The following is a 6,000-nucleotide window of genomic DNA, read 5'->3' as shown; positions in this document are numbered from 1 at the left end:
CAAAGCTGCATTCTTCTGTCCCACCAAACAAACTAAGACTGAATAAAAATAAAAGTATCAGGTCTTACATTGATAAACAACAAGGTGCTATATATGAGACTGAGTTAGACCTTCCATACACACAAAAAGATTTAACTAGTTGTGTTGTTAATTGAGATCTTTGAGACCAAAGGGTCACAGTCATTAATTTGCTTTTTGAAAATTGATGCATAAGTGCTCAAAAAAAGTTTCTTGAATAAACAAAAAGGGAGCTTGGGTTAAAGAATAACTTGTGGGATTTTTCCCCTCACAAATCTTCTTTTTTTAATAATTAATTAGTTAATTAATTAATTTACTGGCTGCATTGGGTCTTTTTTTCTGTGCACAGGCTTTCTCTAGTTGCAGCCAGTGGGGTCAAGTCTTTGTTGAGGTGTGAGGGCTTCTCATTGCAATGGTTTCTCCTGTTGTGAAGCATGGGCTCTAGGAATGTGGGCTTCAGTAGTTGCAGCCCGTGGGCTCAGCAGTTGTGGCACACAGACTTAGTTGCTCCTCAGCATGTGGGATCTTCCCAGACCAGGGCTCGAACCCGTGTCCCCTGCATTGGCAGGTGGATTCTTAACCACTGCACCACCAGGGAAGTCCACAAATGTTTTTTAATAATGAATTTTGTGACGGCACACATGGACAATTCTCAAATGATGGCAGAAGCAGCTGCACACTTTTTGAAATTTCTTAATTTACCCTAAAAAATATATATCAATCTCTTTTATGAATATAGATGCAGAAATCCTCAACAAAACACTAGCAAGGGACTTCCTAGGTAGTGCAGTGGTTAAGAATCGTCTGCCAATGCAGGGGACCCAGTTCAATCGCTGCTTCAGGATGATCCCACATGCCAAGGAGAAACTAAGCCCGTGCGCCACAACTACTGAGCCTGCGCTCTAGAGCCTGTGAGCCACAACTGTTGAAGCTGTGTGCTGCAATTACTTAAGCCCATATTCCACAATAAGAGAAGCCACCATAATGAGGAGCCCAAGCACCGCAATGAAGAGTAGCCTCTGTTTGCCACAACTAGAGAAAGCCCGTGTGCAGCAACGAAGACCCAACACAGTCAATAAATAAATAAATAAACAAAATTAAAAAGATTAAAAAAAAACCCACTAGCAAATGGAATACAGCAACATAAAAAAGGAATATACACTATGACCATGTGTGATTTATCCCAGCAAATAAGGTTGGTTTAATATCCAAAAGTCAGTTAATATAATACACCACATCAGTAGAATCAATAATAAAAACCACATCACCATCTCAAATAGAAACAGATAAGTATTTAACATTGTTTTTTAATGTGTTATTTCTTATGTGTGAAATCTTTAATCTTGTTTGTTTCTGTACATGAATCTTTAATATTGTTTTTTTAATTTATCACAAAATAAACCAGAATCAGTGCATAGAAAAAAGAAAAGAAACAGATAAGACATTTGACAAAATTCAACACCCTTCCATAACAAAAATACAAAGAAAGACTTCCCTAGTTGTCCAGTGGTTAAGGCTCTGTGCTTCCACGGCAGGGGGCATGGGTTCCATCCCTCATCAGGGAACAAAGATCCCACATGCTGCATAGCGAGGCCAAAAAAACAAAAAAAAAACAAACATAACAAGATATTATAAAAAATAGAAGGGAACTTCTTCAACATAATAAAAGTCATCTACAGTTAGCATGATACTTAATGATAAAAGACAAGGCTTTGCACCCTGAGATCAGGAACAAGACAAGGAGGACCATTCTTGCCACTTCTGTTCAACATTGTATTGGAGGACAATAAGGCAAAAAACAAACACACAAACAAACAAAAAAAAGCAAAAAAACACTTTAAATGTATCCAGATTTCAAAAACAGTAAAACTATCTCTGTTACAGATGACAGGATTTTGAATACAGCAAATCTTAATGAATCCACTAAAGAAATACTATTAGAACTAATAAATGAGTTTAAGAGAGGTTGCAAGACACAAGATCAAAAGATCAATTGTATTTCAATACACTTGCAATGAACAATTAAAGAAGAAATTAAGGAAACAATTTCATTTAAAATAGCACCAAAAAGGGGAGTGGCCTGGTGGTCTAGTGGTTAGGATTTGGCGCGTTTACTGCTGTGGTTGGGGTTCGATTCCCCTGGTCAGGAAATTGAAATGATGAAAGCGGCACAGCTGTGGCCAAATAAAAAAATAGAAAAATAAATAAAATAAAATAAAAATAGCACCAAAAAGAACAAAATACTTAGGAATGAATTTAGCAAAATAAGTGAAAATTTATACTCTGAAAACTACATAACATTATTGAACGACATTGAAAAAGACCAAAATAAATGGAGAGATACCCCATGCTCATGGATCAGAAGATTTTATACTATTAAAATGGCAATATTCCCAATTTGATCTACAAATTCAACACAAAACCCCATCAAAATTCCAGTTGGTTTCTCTGTAGAAATTAATAAGCTGATCCTAAAATTCATATGGCAATTCAAGAGACCCATTATAGACAAAACAATCTTGAAAAAGAAAAACAAAGTTAGAGGACTGACAGTTCTTAATTTCCAAGATTACTACAAAGCTTCAGTAGTCAAGACAGTATGACACTGGCATAAGAATACATATATGGATCAATGGAATATAAGTGAGATCCAGAAGTAACTGCTCAGACTTATGACCAATCAGGTTTTGACAAGGGCACCAAGACAATCTAAGGAGCAAATTTAACCAATAGTTCCAGGACAACTGGATATCTACACGCAAAAGAATGAAGGTGGACCCCTACCTCATACCATATACAAAAATGCTAAGTGAAAGAAGCCAGTCACAAAAGACCACATGTTGTGTGATTCCATTTATAGAAATATCCAGAGTGGGCAAATGCATAGAAACAGAAAATAGACTAGTGGTTGCCTGGAGCTGGGGGAAATGGAGAGTGACTGCTGATGGGCATGGGGTTTCTTCATGGGGTGATGAAAATGTTCTAAAATTGCATTGATGGTTGCACAACTTAGTGAATATACTGAAAAATCATTGTATAATACACTTCAAATGGGTGAATTATATAGTATGTGAATTACATCTCAATAAAAGTGTTATAAGAAAATACAGAGCCCCTAGCAAAACCACACCCCACGGAGACCATCTACCTCAAAACTAAGGGAAAGAGGATAATGATAACCCTTGAGGGTGCTATGATTGGAAGTAGCCATGAGGGGTGGTTCTGAAGTGTTGGTTCTATTCTGTTTCCTGATGGTTCCACGATGTGTTCACTTTGCAATATTCATATGTGTATGTATTACTTTGTAATTTTTTGTATGTGTATTTTACTTCAGTAAAATGCACATAGCACAAAGAGACAAAGATATGGAAAATATGAAAAAGTGGTTAAGAGTCATGGTGGACAGAATGAGCAGGTCTAACTCTAATATGAATTCAATAAAAAGAGAATACATAGAATGTGAGAGACATTTTTTTCCAGAACTAATGTAATGCATGAATCGTCAGATACAGTGAATCCTGAACAAACCAAATGAAAAGAAATCTATTCTTAGACATATTTACATATTCACATTCACATTTTTATTGTATTAAAAGTATACAACATATTTGTTATATAACCATTTTAACCATTTTTAAGTGTATAGTAATGTTAATCATATGAATGTTGTGCAACAGATTTCTAAAACTTCTGCATCCTGCTAAACTGAAACTCTATACCCACTGAACAACTCCTCTTTTCCTGCTCCCCCAGCCCCTGGGAACCACCATTCTACTTTCTACTACATTGGATACCTTATGTAAGTGAAATCAAGTGCATACATTATATTAAAAATTATTCTCCTTTTGTTTATCCTTTACAGTCAGAACATTACATCAATTTTTAAAAAATAAGGTGCAGGGATTTCCCTGGTGGTGCAGTGGTTAAGAATCCACCTGCCAGTGCAGAGGAACAGGTTCAATCCCTGGTTCTGGAAAATCCCACATGCCACAGAGCAACTAACCTCATGTGCCACAACTACTGAACCTGCACTTTAGAGCCCACAAGCCACAACTATTGAGCCCACGAGCCATAACTACTGAAGCCCACGTGCCTAGAGCCCATGCACCACAACAAGAGAAGCCACCATAATAAGAAGCCTGCGCACAGCAATGAAGAATAGCCCCCACTTGCTGCAACTAGAGAAAAAAAAAAGCCCGTGGCGCAGCAACGAAGACCCAACACAGCAAATAAATAAATAATTTAAAAAAATACTAATGTGCAGTAAAGAGAACAAAATAAAATATTTGTTATTAGAAAACAGCAATGGGAAATTCCCTAGCGGTCCAGTGGTTAGGACTCCGGCCTTTCACTGCCAAGTGCCTGGGGGTTCAATCCCTGGGCTCGGAACTAAGATCCCACAAGCCCCATGGTGTGGCCAAAAAACAAAGAAAAAAAAAAGAAAATCGCAATGGGTTGCATAGGGTTCAAAAAGCACTGTGTCCCAACTGAACCTAACTGACCTATATCCATAACATCGCACTCTAGAAACCTTATGAAAATACTGTCATCACTAAACATATAATGGACTTTCCTATCCTTATACCTAGTCTTATACTATTCCTTCCAGCTAAACTAGCTTTATAGCTTCTCTCCTAACTTGGTGGTCTGATTTGGTAACACTTCCTCCACGCAGCCTTTCCAAATCTCACCAATCCACAATGAATCCTGAAATGTTGTCTATAGCTGTCATGTGGCAATTAATCATGCACTCCTTTGAGACAGAAGTGCTGTATTCTCATTCAATGTTGTCATGTGAATATGTTATCTCTCCAACTATATTTCACAGCTCTGTTTTTCTCCCACAGGACTTTAGGAACATCCTAGGCAGTCAGTAAATATTTGTTGATTGCCTGAAACAACCACTTGCAAAATAGACAATTTCAATAATAAAGACTAAAGAGCTTTATTTCTGTTCCCTTTAGAGACTGAAGAATCAGCTGATTCCACGAGCTGAGGCAGTGCAAATTCTAGAATAGCTTTATCTCTGTTGAGCACCAGTGAGTTTATCAACAGAGATGATAGGAGTAAAAACTGGAACTAAATCTTTTAAACATTGTGCTTATTCCACTTCACAGCAAAACGGCCGTTACCCCATTCAAGAACTATTAACATAGGACTAAACAAACAAATAACATACAATAACATGCTGTTGGTAAACCACATTTTTCCTATTAATAATATTTGTAAATGTAAACTGTAAATTTCTATTGTCCTTTTTAAGGAGCACATAGTTGGTGGCATCAGGTGTCAACCATAACTGTTGACACACAACCATTAAAATTGTTAACCCACAAACTCTGTTCTAACCTGGAACTCAAACTCAGGATGAATAAACTTCCCTTGTCCCCCCAGCCTACCCTCTCTCTTGTGTGAGTGTCCTCTGAGACTATTCACTTCTGTCTGATGTGCAAGGGAGGGGAGAGGGTCAGCACTCTTTGCTCTCTCCAGTGCAGCTCCCAAACTGTGATTCCTGCTGCCTGCCTCAGGAATACGCTCTCCTCTGGCATCTCTGCCCATCCAGCTGCCGCTGTCTCTAAGATTCCCTAGCAGCAGCGTTTAACACCTCCCCCCCCCACCCCCCCCACCAAATTACAGTCCGCACATCTTCTGAAGACTAGCACCTGCTCACACTCTTCCATTCCACCCCCAAGCCCTGCCATCTTGCTGGTTAATTTCAAGGCCCCTGTGCATCAATCCTGCCATTTTACCCTGCTCCGTTAAGCTTCCTGATCTCATCCTCACCATTGTTTCACTGTGGTTTCCTCTGATCTGGGAATAACCTGCATCTGCTCTACCCCTAAAACCCTTAAATAGTTCACTCACTCTCTCTCTGAGGTTAAGTTCACTTAAATAAAATCAACCATTTCAAAGTGTAAAATTCAGTGACATTGAACCGATTCACAATGTTGTGCAACTATCAAGATACCAAGTTCCAAAACA

The sequence above is a fragment of the Hippopotamus amphibius genome, chromosome 11, assembly GCF_030028045.1.
Source record: "Hippopotamus amphibius kiboko isolate mHipAmp2 chromosome 11, mHipAmp2.hap2, whole genome shotgun sequence".
Classification (NCBI taxonomy): Eukaryota; Metazoa; Chordata; class Mammalia; order Artiodactyla; family Hippopotamidae; genus Hippopotamus; species Hippopotamus amphibius.
Note: the sequence above shows the minus strand (reverse complement) of the source record.